The sequence below is a fragment of the Pyxicephalus adspersus genome, chromosome 6 (assembly GCF_032062135.1).
Source record: "Pyxicephalus adspersus chromosome 6, UCB_Pads_2.0, whole genome shotgun sequence".
Lineage (NCBI taxonomy): Eukaryota > Metazoa > Chordata > Amphibia > Anura > Pyxicephalidae > Pyxicephalus > Pyxicephalus adspersus.
This window is the reverse complement of record NC_092863.1, coordinates 56881714-56896790: the sequence shown is the minus strand read 5'-3', so window position 1 is coordinate 56896790 and position 15077 is coordinate 56881714. Positions and strand designations below refer to the sequence as shown.

At 36.2% G+C, this 15077-nt stretch overlaps 1 protein-coding gene across 2 annotated transcripts in view; it reads right to left on the bottom strand.

Annotated features, from left to right (window-relative positions):
* Nucleotides 1-14742, bottom strand: part of WSCD2 (WSC domain containing 2) — a 167829-nt gene extending 153087 nt beyond the window's left edge. The window contains exon 1 of one of the 2 annotated variants that reach the window (XM_072415931.1): nucleotides 14293-14742. The gene's annotated coding sequence lies outside the window, so the exon portion shown is untranslated. The remainder of the gene's footprint in view (nucleotides 1-14292) is intronic. The other variant, XM_072415929.1, reaches the window with a different exon arrangement.
* Nucleotides 14743-15077: the final 335 nt, after the last annotated feature.

The window sequence follows — 15077 nt, the reverse complement described above, 5'->3', positions numbered from 1 at the left end:
AGGGAAACACAACCGGCCCAACTGTTCACCACAAGCAAAGCCACCAAATTCTCTGAACAGTTAGTTCAAAGAAATTAACAAATACAAACAAGGAGTCATCAGCAGTATACCAACCAGTAAGTGCTTTGTTCACATCCAAAGCAACATAATGGTTCCTTGACCTATTTCCAACTATTATTATTATTATTATTATTATTATTATTAATAAACAGGATTTATATAGCGCCAACATATTACGCAGCGCTGTACATTAAATAGGAAAACTAATTGTACTTAGTCACAAGACTTCAATTATAATTACAATTTGAATTTCTGTTGTGAGTCTTACTCTAACTCTCTTTGTCATAAACCTAATAACCAAGCAAGGTGCTTGCGGCTGGAAACATTTTTATTTTTAAAATGTCACTCAACACACGTATTTCACGTATTTCTTTACCCACCCACTTGGTGTTAATATTTTTTTAGCCTGAATTCCATTCCCAGTGGTAACATCCACTGATGAAAAAAAAAATGACATACAACCACATTCACCTAAAAATAAGATTTGACTTTTGTATGAATATCCGATATTATTAAATATAAATTCTGGCTGATATTCTTCAAGCTGGGTTGTTGGGCTAGCTTCCCATCTCCTAGCCCCAGCGCTACCTTTTAATCAAATAGAAAAACAGACTATTTCAGCAATTTGGAGTGCATTTCTGTCACTTGTGATCCCTTAAGAATAGCTCTATGATGGAAAAGAACATCAATTAACAGAACTGTCACTCATGAAAGCATTATACGGTGTGTGTGCTTGTGTTTGTAATGTTCTATTCAGTTTCCTTCCTAGAAAGGGTTAGTAGCTTACAGTTTACACTCATTTAGAATTCTAAAAAAAATCTGTACGCAAAACAAACTCTTCTTTCAAACATTTCTCTAGGCTGTTTAATGTGTACAATCTCTTATCGCTCATCCTCTATTTTTTTTCACACTTACTATTTTTTTTTACTATCACTGTGGAACGTATTCAGGGTTTATATAGATGGGTAAATGCAATGTGACTTTAGCTGCATACACTTTGCATTTGAGATCAGTATGAGATGCTTCTGAGTTCCTTGTGACATACACTTGACCTCCCTTAAGGTGCCTTGCTTGTTGCGTGTACATTATTATTGATTTAAAATAAAGACAATGTTGTTCTAAAGCAAACAACAGCCCATACAAACAAGCTCTTACTTTATTGGTCGGTATAGTACTACCCCACAATTATGGTCAAAAAAGAGATGTTCTCTTACAGTAGTATTTAGTTCACTTTGGTGGTCACTAAAGGAGGCATCTCCTTATAATATTGGTCAGTGGAAGAAATGCCTTCTTCAACTGGTTGTCAGTTTAAAAAATGCCCAATAGTGGTGGCAAAACTATCCCAGCATCAAATGAAAGGTGCATCCAAAAGTATTCACCGCTCAAGGAAACCTTTATACCCCCACTCATCTTTATTTCTAAACCACGGCTGGGATCAGTCAGGCAGCATGTAACTCCTGCAACTGTCTGGCAGTACCTAGCTACTTTTACACTTGTGTGGCTCTCTCTGCCCCCCTGCTCTTTCTGGTCTGGTCTCACATCATTCCTTTGTGTGCATGCTGCAAAGTTGTTCAGTTTGTTTCATAAGCAGCTACCTATAACTGAAGTTTGAATGTATTTAATTTACATATGTAATGTTCTACTATCTGATTTCAGTGCTATTTGTGTATTAGGCTAGACATACACATTAAAACCACATTGTATGGTCTTCTATGGCCCAAAAGTGAAAATACCAGGAAATAAGGAACATATTTGTAAGAAAGGATTTAAGAAGTAATTAAAGCAATATGTTGGCCACATTTGTTACAAACTGACAGCACAGTATCAGCATTTTCCAATGATATTGATCAAACATTTGCCAAAAAATTCAGGAGAATGCCATACTAAGTGTTAAGAGGTATGTAAAGTTGGCCACTTTAAAATCTGATTGCAGAGTTTATCAAGCATATTTACCAACCAAGCTTTAGGATATTTTGTTAACCTAATAAGGTTTTCGCCTACAGGTAAAGATGTAAGTTGTGCCTCAAAAAAGGAAGATACTGAGAACTAATTAGCAGCTATTCATTGGTGCAGCTGATGATTCCCTACATGAGGACTTGCCATGCTTTGCTCTACTGTATTTGCAGGGCTTTGCCTCCTCATGTCTCAGGCAAGATAAATAGTGAGCAGCACAGTAGTGATATCACCAAACCTTAGGGGCACAGTGCCTGCAGATATATAGCCGTATGAAGGAACACAACTAACATTTTTACATGTCTTCTAAAACACAGTTATTACTAATCACTTCTTTGGGGTGACATGCAACAGTATAGAAGCCAATGCCTATGTTCCCTTCAATAAGTAAGTAAGTAGTAGGGGTGCCAAATATTTCTTTGGATTATATATGTCTTTTTGGAGAAAGATAGATCCCAAAAAAGAATTTTGTCAGAAATCGGTTTATGGCTATTTTCTTTTGAATTTGGGTACACATTAGGTTAAATCACACATTACTCTAAGTAATCTGTGCAATTTCCCTCATAATATCCAATGTACAGGGCCTATTGGCTAATTAGTTAGATTGGGTACACCTTTGCAGTACATAATTGCACTTGGTGAATTTGAGATATGAGAAAATGAGATTGTACAATCAGATTGTGAATCAGATGTGAAACCAGCTTTATGATACATATAACAGAAATATTGTATCTTATCCCATGAATATTACCTACCCCAACCTCACTCACTTTTACAATCAGATACATCATGTGTGGTCAATAGATTTGTACTTCACCACAGCTGAAGCCACCCTAATATTCAATTCTACATCCAAATCCAAACCAATGCCATCATTTCAAATTTTTCATTTAATGCTTGGGTACACATTTCCCTAAATTGACCACAAATCAGTAGTAAGCATTGATGACCTGATAATTTTGACCTTTATAAATTGGATGCAGCATTTAAAAAAAAATATTGATCACATATTCCTATGGGTTTCATGACATAATGCAGTATAAAAGCTATACACTTGGAATAAATGGAATTACATGAAAATGAATAGCTAACTCAACAGAATCTGTGAGTTATAGCAAAATCTATGTAACATTTAGAAAACTACATAGAACAACTATAGGAAACCTTTCCATTATCATTGTGTAGTATATTAAAAATTACACCCTATAATGCAGATAGGCCATGACAGATTGAATGGTCGTCAGGGTGGTGTACATAGCTTTCTGATAACATTACAATGCCGTCATGCTTCAATCCTTACATTTTTCCTAAACCTTCTAGAAAAAATAAACTTGGGACCCCATGGAAGAATTTATTGTGACTATCTTCTTCGGGATTCAGAGTCTTCAGCTCATGTATTATCTAAATGGGGTTGACATAATACTAGCGCATAGGCACAATAGTTACATTGTTCCAGCACAGAATTGTGTTAAAACCATACTCTGAGCTGCACACATATGGCTTACTGTACACTGTAGACAGGTCAGAAGTAACATTTTGGAAACAATAGACTTTATAGTCTCTTCCATCATGAAAAGGTGGCCTGTCAACGGATTTTATTTCTGAATTAGAAAAAAAGTTTTTTTACTTGTTGCAGGCTGATAACCCTAAGCCTCACAGTTTTTTTTAGCCTGCCATGCAAACTCCTTTAGTTGGCTCACTGTCTGATAGACCTGATAAGCAACCCAATGGCCAACTGAAAGAGCTCACATGACAGCCTGACAACACTGGTAACTTTGAAGATGCGGTTTGGCATTGTCAGGATTTCTAGATAAGAAACATACTAAAAACAGATTTTAGGTTCCATACACTTTTTTAGCATAGTAAAAGTCACATTACAAGGCCTAAAACTAGGACACAGGACGGCCCTGCACACATACCGCATTCCCACTCCCAAGTAAATGCGGAGATAAATGTGTGGGAATAAAGACATCCTCTGTTCTGGGTGAAAGACACATTTGACTTGTTGAAAATCAATTGCATTCTTTTATCTGCAGACTAGCAGCATTATTCATGAAAGGTTTATATCTCTCTTCAAACCTAAAATACTGATTATACCCTTATTTTGTCAGTGCCATTCCAGAACTGCTTCTTCCTTTACATAGAGTGTTATTGAACTTTAAGATTATTTTCTGAAAACTTACTCTGCCATATGCTCTCTGTCTGTTGCCTTCCAGCTGTATTTTTACTTGCAGAATATATTCTGTCTGGTATGTATTCTGTCTTTCTATTTCCAGTGTACAGATTTTCATTTATTTCCAGAATTGATTTTTTTCCCCCATGTGTGATATATCTGTTCCTGCCACAAATTGTCTGCAGAGAGATATTTTTCTAGGATACATTTGCTCAATTCTGTTGATGCAGAATAGGCATGTTTGTATTTTAATGGCTTTAAAGCAAATGAGATGTTGCTAATGATATATTGTCTAGTGAACATGTGTCCCATGTATTGGTATTCATAGGATTAGTTTAGTAGGAATTATGAATGCACTTATATGCAGAGTAACATGAAAATTATATAGTAAACTATGGTATTAATTTCTTTCCCTACTATTCTAAAACATATTAAAAATATCTTACAGTTAGCTAAAGTGTATGGGATAAAGTACCATCCCAAGAACAAACAATGAATGACAAACAAACAAACAAAAGTTCACATACAAGCACATACCTTCTAAAGCTTTCAGGTCTATGCACCAAATCCCATGCTATTCTGATCAGGTATCAACACTTCCTAATAATGCTGACATTTGCCCTCTCCCTGTTGCCCTCCATACAAATCAGTTTGCTCATAAAGCTATGGCCTAAAAGGAATGTAAGTGAAGCAGGAAGCAAACAACAAACACTATTACAAAGCTTTCCCTATCAAATAAGCCTCTCGCCAAGACAGGTGATAAGCTCAATGAAGATGAATGTTTCTTATTTTATCAAGGAATACTATACTACTATTATCTCTAGTGTTATTCTATGGCCCACTAATTCATTAGTTATCATAAGTAGAAGTGTTCATAACAGAAAAAATTGAAACTGGAATAAATTCAGTCGGATTGGTAGGGAAATCCAGCTAGATTTGGAAATTCAGTATTGTATTTCATAATATTTTTTATTTGAGTAAGACTCTAAGGTATCTCCAGCTTGTCATCAATGAAAAGAGACCCTTTTGCCACTGACCACTTCTCCACTAATCAACATATAAAAGGACAATTCTCTACTAATCATGTAAAGGGTAATCTCTCCATTAACAACCAATGTAATTGGGCAATTCTCCTCTGGCCACCAATGCAATGGTGCATTTATCCACCAATCTTAAATGTAAGGGGGTATTTACTTAAATGTAAGGGGGTATTTCTCTTCTGATCACTAAAAAAATGAGGGAATTATTCACAAACCAAAGTAATTGCTCCACCAACCATATTGGAGAAGGGGATTTCTTCACCAGCCACCATGGAAAAGAGGCACTTCTTCAAAGACTACCAATTTATATTTCTTCATTAACCATGAATGTAAGAGAACAGCTCTCTATTGACCAACAGCGTAAGAAGGCAGTTCTCTATTGACAACCAACGTAAGACCGAATTTCTCTGCTTGTAAAAATGAGCTTAGAATTTTAAATTAACAGTGAAAATAATGTTGAAATGCATACTATTTAACCAATAAAAAGATAATGTTATCAGCAATGATTATAATACAGCCAAATTGCTCTGAAAGAAAGGCAGGGAGTCTTGAAATCTTTTGCATGGAAACATATTACTGACATTTAGCCATATGTGTGACTTACCTGCAGATCCAGGAGTAAATTATTTCTCTATTGGATTGGGTTTTTTAATCTGTATGAGTGTCAACACCTGGTTAGTTATGGTTTTTATAAAGCCGAGAGCAAGCATATGCAGCATCTACCCTATACCCTATAAATATCTGCAGTTGCTACAATTATCTATTGAAGTGGGCTATCTATGGATTGCAGACATGTGTTTCCCATTTATTCTATTTGGATAATGCAGCTTAACAAGCTTGAATTAGTAACAACCCAAAAATTTAAAATTTTCCACCAAAAATACAGTTTATCATTAGTTTCAAGAACTATCCACCAAGTGTGTACTTTCAGAAAGGGGTCTATTTGATTTGACAGCTTTAAGTAAAATATTACACTAACTTTTAGTTTATTATCTCTCTTGAAGGTTTGTTTCAGTCCAGAAAATGCCAATCACTTTGTTCAGGTGTCAAGTGATATTAGGGACATTACATTAATGATCCAGTAAGAAGCATGCAACAGTGACTCATGATTTTCACCAGCTGCAAAGTACACATTTAGACTTTATGGCTACATCTGTTGCAATGGCCTTGAAATTAAATTGTCAAAGAATATTGCAAATGATTCTAGAAAAGTCAGTGACAAGTACCTGACACAGGAACCAAAGCAGCTGTTTTTGCAAGTGTCACATCTGGAGTTTCAATAAGTTACCATTTTATGGCCTGACCAAATATAACCAGGTTAGAGTACAGCTTTGCAGGTCTGAATTATATGCATATAAAAACATGTCTCCACAGACAATTATGCACCAAGTAGTTCCTAGTCAAATGGAAACTGAGAAGCATAAGTGCACTTTCAGCATGGTAAGGATTTTTCTATCACAGCTTTAGTTTATATGATTTTTATACTTAGAAAAGTGTAACTGTACAAATAAAATTTAAATAATTTCTTCTGTTCTTACTTGGTTGGTTTTATGCCTGTATAGGGATAAATTAATGCTTAGGGTAAAACACGTACAAACAACAAATTAAGTAAGAAAACATTTAAGATAAACAGAAGAAGCAGGACATCTACTGAGATGATGTGGTTGATGAGAACAGCCTATGTGAACAGACACAATGGCATGTAAGAAAAGCATGGTGCATCTAACACACAAAATATGAACTCCAGGCAAACAGCTAAATTCACAGATAGAATGCATATGTGAAAACTGCCAAAAATGTGCTATTATGTACAGCCATTTTTTTTTTACATGTACCCCTTCCATGCTATATAGCCTAGCTACACCTGGCACAGCACAGCTCTGTCATGATCAAGTCCTCACTCCACTAACTGGATAGTGTATGAGCTCTATAACACTGGGTAGTTATCTTTCTGCTCTCTCATCCAGTCAGCATGGTTGCTGTTATCACATGTGTATACAACAAAGCCTGATTGGCTCTAAGTGCCCCCAGTCACATTCAGTCACATTACTTGAACTGAAAAAAGTTTATTTATTGATGTTATTACAAAACATAATTGTTTTTATATTTGCTTGGTGTTCAGCCTAAATATGAAACAAACTATTGGTGCCATTTGCTTGGTTATAATAAAGATATTGTATTCCTTCCTTTACATTATTTAAAACTATAAGGATATGGTTTCTCACGTCTCAGACTGGATATTGCACTCCAGGAATGAGTATAGAGGTGAAAGGATAAGAGTGGAGTATAGTTTGCTGGTTGTGAAGAAGTGATGCCCTCTCACCTTCATCCTATATGGTGGTTTCACTTTACTCTCCTATTCAGGGAATCACATATCCTAGAGTTACTATTGTGTGTTTTCCTGTTCATAAGCCATACATCCTGGGTTTGAAGCATTGCAATTTCCTTTTGTTTACATCTACAGTGTAATCTAATATGAAAAAATAAGATAAAGGGAAAGAAAAACACTTCTTTGTACACACTAACAAATTCTACATCATTAATCATTCACTTCTCTAAAAAAAAGTACTCAATGTATTCTCATCCTATTATTTGTGGTCTCTCTTATACTCTGCTTTCTGGTTCTGTCTGTACACTTTTATTGCCATGCTTTATGCGCGCCTCTATCTCTGCATGTGTTTATTGCTTATTTCCCTTTCACCTGTCCTATGTGTGCCTTGGTCTCTGGAAGAGTGATTAGCAGATTTTTTGTTATATTTAGGTTGCCGAGCTCCCTAAATGTGTGTTTTGTTCACTGTACTGCATGTAATAACCTTTCCTACCTATGCCCCTCCATGTGTGACTGTACATATAGGAGTTAAAGATGCTCCTTCCCACTGACAGTAAGATTCAATTGTTACCTATATTGAATTGGACCCCCAGCCTGTAAATAAAATTAAAAAAAAAAAACAGACTTCTATCAATGGTGTAACAAGCTCACGTAATCACACGGGGGCTGCCAGTGTCACCCTGTGAATCATTCCCGAGCTGCTCCACATATCTGCCGGCATGAACAGCTGCAGATCTCGTATAATTAGCCGTATGTGTATTATATTTATACATTAGAATACTTTTATGCTATATTAAAACACATACACACATATATATATACACACATATAAATAGATAGATAGATAGATAGATAGATAGATAGATAGATAGATAGATAGATAGATAGATAGATAGCACTGGCATATTACGCAGAGCACTCAATTTGCAGTCCATACTAAAGTCCCTGTGTTTTCCTTGGGAGTAAACCCATGCAAACATGAGGAGAATATACAACCAGGAATCCTAGTGCTGTAAGAATTACTAGTCACTGAGCCACAGCCAATAAATGGCACCACAGCAAGTGGGTTGCCAAGCAATACAGGAGTACAGGTGTAAGAGGGTCCTAAAGCATGCCTAGTGTCAATATTTAACACCTGTACCCTTCTTTCTCCAGAAGCCAATCCTGCAAACCATGCTGCATTTGCTGCAGACTGATGACACCATTTTTGTTTTGCAAATGTTGAAAATCATTGGATTGGACTGTGGCTGTATATTATGACAGCAATCAAATGAATGGGCCGGTTTATATGAAAACTGTATGTGGTTGCCTAAATTTTTATTTGTTAGTAAAAATAGATCACAGATCCAGTAGCAACAATGTGGAAATTATTTAAATATAAAAATTGTGGTGAGGTTTTTTTTCTTTATTTTCTTTTCTTTTGGTTAGCATAGCCAATAGTTTAAACACCTGTAAGTTTTTGTTTGTCCTCCGTAAGGAAATTTTGTCCTGACACCTCAGGAAGTGGGAGGAAATCTCTCAAAAAATGAGGTACGTCCCCTATGGAACAGTTATCACTAGGACAAGTCTCCCCCTAGGAAGATTTTGTTTCTCTATTTTGTTCTGTTAACATTTGCTCTGACTTTCAGTCCCAATGACAATGGTCCTTAGGAGAAATAGAGAATAAATCTACTAGTGAGTACAATAATGGCACTGACAGAGGGGCCTAACTTACAACCATTCAATCTAAAATTTAAATAAAAAAAGGTTTGCCTTTAGATACACTTTAATAATAAAATTAAAGTCGGGCTTATCATTTTTATTATTTAATATTATTTATTATTAAGATGTCAGAAATTAAACTTTTAAATTATTTCAGCATGTTTAAAAAATAAAAAATGTTTTAAATTAATTTATTAAAAGTCACTGGTATAAGCGTCCTCTACCTCTGGCTGCCACTTACCTGGATGTGTATGACTGCTATAGTGTGTTGAGTCACAGACTTGGAAAACTGATGCTGTAAATATGTGTCAGAAGAATGACAGAATTCCTTATCTCTATACCTGTCATGGGTCATTGGCACAAAGGACAGAATTCACCCCATCAGCAGGAAAGCCAAGAAAAAGACATTCTCAAAAGTAGAAGTTGGTAAGGCCACCATACATATTTATCATATGATAGGTGCACTTTAAGTGTTGCTAAGGAAAGATCAAAGGTAACATTACAATATTTGTAATGTTAGGGACTTACTGCAATGGTAGTTTAAAACAAAAAGATTTGGTTTCTTACATACTTTAACTTATGAAAAGTGTATATGTGGAAAGTTTTCATCATACCCATCAACTACGTATTCAGGCTCAATTTATGGTCTACAGACATGTATTCTTCCGCATAATATCACATATATAATGGAAAAATCATCCAAATGAGGAAAAACAGCAACAGGCCAGTAGTATGCCCATTCTGACATATTTGGTATTTGCCAGAAGATTTGAGATGTCTGAATAGGTATTAATTCAATAAGGTACCACTGAGCTGTTCCATTAAAAAATGTTAAGCAGATTAGTTTTTTATTTTATTAGGTCTAGAATCAACAGCCTTATAATTTGCATGGACAGTGCTTCTCAGACTTCAGTCTGTGCTTTACAGTCATCACAGTATTTGCAGAATTGAATAGTCCCCTGTTGTATGTTATCATGCATTCATAGCTACAATAATGATTTAGCTTTGAAATGTCACTGCACAGCTTCGACCATTAACTTAAATGGAAATGAGCTTGATTCTACTCATACATCTCCTTCACTCTCATCACAACATACTATACTCTGAGAGTTGCCCTAAAGATGGCCCTGGACTTCCACCAAGCCCACTTTTATCACAAGTGAATGCATTTGTGCTTTTCTGGTAGGTCTTCAATGCAATCATTGCCATGAATAGAGACTTCCCATCCAAACCCATGATCTAGAAAAAAAAAACTTCCTGTCCAGCTGTACAAGCTAGGTATGTCGACAGATCCAAAAATAATCCATCCTTAAAAATAATTTCCAAAAAACAACTCTTTCACTTCCTACATTAAGGGCCTGTTCACACTGGCGCATGGTATTACTGCAACACACAGTAATGCACAGCACATGGGTTGGTGCACAGGGTTTCAATTCACTGTTAATGCAATCTCCCATGCAAACCCATGCAACGCACTTTGAAAATGTGGTACAGTGTGCACATATGAATAGTCTGCAAACACAACACAAATGTCAATGATTTAGAAAATGCAATGCACTTAGTAAAATGAGAATAGGCCTTAACATTGTTATGTTTATTAGATTCAAAAATATAAATTGAGTACATAAAAATACAAGCATGAAAATTAATTTGGTAAATAAACTCTGTTTAGTAAGTGGGATGGAGAACTAGGAACTTTTCCACAGATTGATATATTTAGGCGATAAAATATAACTATTAGTCGTTGCAGTGTGCCAACCATTGGGAAAATTGTTAACAAAATATACTTCAACTTTACGAGTCTTCAATCAATTTTCTAAAAACATAACTGATTGCTCCCTGTCATGCTGGAAAAATTGTGATCAAATAGGTACCCTCCTCCATGTCAACTACGGCTGTGGAAGCCTCCCCAGAATTTGGTCCCAGTTAGTTAAGACTATCCCTACCTTAATTGGTATCTTTGCCAAGTCTACTCCACAACTTTTTTTAATAGGCATAGGTTAGGATTTGTTCACTCATAGTTATGGAACAGTCACCAGCTACTTTCCTTTTTTTTGGTTAGACTACTTGTAATTGACACAGGACTAAATCTCAGAATAGTTCTTCAAAGAGTCCATACACAATGTCTCTTTAGTCACTGACCCAGAACAAGCATGCAGCTAATGAAGTCAGATCCTCTAAACTCAAAAATGAATGGAAGCCCTACAAAAAATATTCATGTCCTGTCAGTACAGGACTCCTTTAAACAATATTTAAAGCCAAAAACTATATTTTGAATAGTGATAAGGATCTAAAACATCAAATAGGTTTTATTGCGGCCTCTGGCCGTGCTAGGGAGATTAACTCTCTAATAGTCCTGGTGACAATGCTCTTCAAGGCTGAAAGTAAGGGAAAATCCAATATTTTGCATCAATGGAATATATGTTAGAACTCCAATGGGTATACATGCTCTGGTGACAATTGCCTAAAAGAAGATGTTCCCCCACATTAATTCCCTCACTCATATAAAATATAAAAAAAATTGAGGAAAATGTCATTTCCTAAACCCCACCCCAAACCGTCACTAAGCAGGCACTATGGATGACACAAAGTATTTATGTTTCACAATACAAATGCTACTGTTCAACATTGCATATTAAACTGCAGTCATTATATTATACCCAACAAAAGTGTAATCAGGAATAAATATTTGTAGCAGTTTAGTCTGTTATTAACATATATTTAAAGAATCTTTTAGACTTTAATGCCAACTAAACCCACAATAAAAGGGCAATGACATTCAAGTTGATATTGTGCAGATTGCATCACCTATCCCCAACTATTAAATTTTATGGTAAAGGTCATCAAATCTTTAAACAGATCCAATCATGCTAGATTATGGTTAGGCCAATCACGAACATATCCAAACCTGTCAAACCAGTGGAGATCATTACATTCAACCCTATCATCACCTTTTTATATGATCTTCCATGCTCCACAATGCCCAAACACCAAGCAATCTTCACCAACTTCCAGTAATAGCAACTGTATTGCACAGCCTGATCTGTAACATTGTCAGAGTAATGAGCAATAGTAATGAATGCCAAGTAAAGCTTTATCAACATGACATTGTGACAGCTGTCAGTTACAAGTGCTTTTTAATGATTTGGGTTTGATCTGTGATGATAATGTTCTTGTTCAGACATTGTAGCGTCTAATCACAACCCGTAATGCTGTTAACTCACCAGCAGAGGAACATTTCATAAAAATTTGAAGCCAATTAGAAATAGCGTGACTTTCAATGCTGTCCCTAACATTACATAGCAAAGCTCATAAATTAATATTTTGCAATGTTTATAGAGAAATGGCTCAACATCTGTCATTAGAAATACAGGACTGTAAATAATTAAACTTACTGACATACGGATTTATAGAACAGGATTTATAGAACAGCATATAAGGATTAAAAGTGGCAGGATAGATTTACTTCCATATAAAATGTGGGACACTAACTCTTCATATGCAGTTATTATTAATGAACATGCCCGACTGACTAAACCTTGTCATAATATGGTATATCACCAGTAATCCATGGTATATTATACCAATAATCTACTTAGTGCTAGAATACTATAGCTAAAATCCATGAAACCAATGTAACCAATTGTAACCCATTCATTTCCAGACCAGTTGTCCACCAAACCAGTTAACACTTGCAGGTGCAGTGTGACTCATGGATATGAAATGATGTCCTATTTGACCAATTATTAAATCTGTAGAGAAGTTTTGCTACTCAGCAGAGGCTATCACAATGCCTGTTTTTCACATTGCATTGGCAATAACATAAGACAAAAATAATTTTAGAACTTATATTGTATTTGAATAAGCTCTCATTCCATCCCACGTAATCTGTAAAATGATTTCCACACCTAGGCTAAGGTGTAACAAGAACTCAAAAACCCAATTTCTAATTTAAACACATTATATGTATCATGGCAGATGCTAGCACACTTCACCATGGCACCTAAGCCCTATTAATTTTTACTACGTGCAAAACATAGAGAGAGGTTATATGCAAACTTTAAAAATTAAGCTAAGAAAGTATTGAGATGCCATTCTTGTCTTTTGATAAATATTAATTGAAGCCAATATAAGAATGAGATAGGGAACACTGACAGCACATAAGTTCAATTCAATATATAACATCAATGTTGAAATGACAAAAATGGTTTGTCAGTGAGAATGAAATTTTCAGCATGCAAGAATACATAAAACAATTCAAGAACAGTTTCTAGCAAGGATCAGCTAGAAGCACAGATTTATGGAAAGCACTCGTGCATTAAGCAGCAATCTGCACATTGATGTGTGCTGGTGTGTGCAAGACAAACTCTTGCTTGTAAGGATTGAACTGGTCTCACTGGTTGCCCTGCTCACCTGTGGTCCAGACATCTGCTTTCCTATATGACACTGCATCAATTGCCATGGAGCTAACCATCCTGAAACTTGCCACTCCAAATTCATTTCACTTATCATATAAATAGCAGAGCAGGTATTTCAGGCAGGAATCTCCTGATCTCAAGGAATGACCCTGCAAGCATTTGCTTTCATAAGGACCAGTTTGATCCACTGTCTGATATTTCTATATTACCTTGAAGTTGTAAAGCCTTAAGAGGCTTTCATCTCCCAGCATCATGTCCTGTGACAGGTACAGGCAATTGTTCAGGCTCTAGATTCACTAGATATTAATATACCACAGCCTTATGGATATGAATAGAAACTACACAGCATCCTTCTCCTCCATCATCTACTAAACCAATACCATCTACTAAGGGGTAAAAGCCCTTGGCAACATTGGCATCAGGCTATACCTTTAATTATATGGGTGATAAAGTTTACCCAGCAAGCCTAACTAGCAAAGTTACTTGTACAGTAATGTGATGTTCTGGCTTTGGCAGTGATCACTTGTGGGTAACATTTCTGATTAGTACAATATGTTAATAAATCATTTAGAGTTTTAATTAGCCAGGGTAGTAAAGTAACATTATCTTTGCCCTTACCTGTCTGCTGATGCGATGCTCAACTCCCAGCTAGCAATGTCCAGTGTCCAGAGGCATGTCCAGCCCTTGCTGCATCAGATCAGAGGTGAATGGCAGGGGATGTCCATTGCCTGCCATCTGCCTCTTGGTGCCTTGTTCTGGGGCTGAGCAGCTATGTCTATACAGCAGCTTCAGCAGTTTGTGTCTGGGAGTAAGTCTAATCTCACAAGAGGATGTGAAAGCAGCAAGTCTGCAGAAAGCCCTCCTAGAAATCTCCAGGTTTGGGTTTCATGGAATAGCTGTCCATTCTTTCCAGTCCTGCATTGCTGAAAAGGGGGAGTCCCTCTAAACTGACATCATCCATAAATCAGGTGGAGAGAGGTCTCCCTCAGTCTCTGAAATAGTAGCCAGTGATGGGCTCTAGCAGTGCTGTAAGGCTCTGTGATCTCCTTTAGTTAACATCTCTATCCAGATCTCTCCTTGCTGCAGCTCCACTCAGCTGCACTATATTCAAAGGCCCACAGCACTGCCTACTGCTTAACTCATTAACTGCCATTTGATCTACAGAATATGCTGCCACAGCCTGTGTCTCTCCTAAAATATACATCACATCTACTTCTAGCCATCTTTTGCATTTTCAAATACAGCACAAATCTTTTTCATTACATTGCCAAAATAATGACAGGGCATAATCCATGAAGCACAGGCATTAGAAAATGACAGGTTTAAATTAAAGAAGAATTATCAATTTGCTAATATTTTATATCTAATCTTCTGCCCATTTGTGCATATTTGTTATATGATAG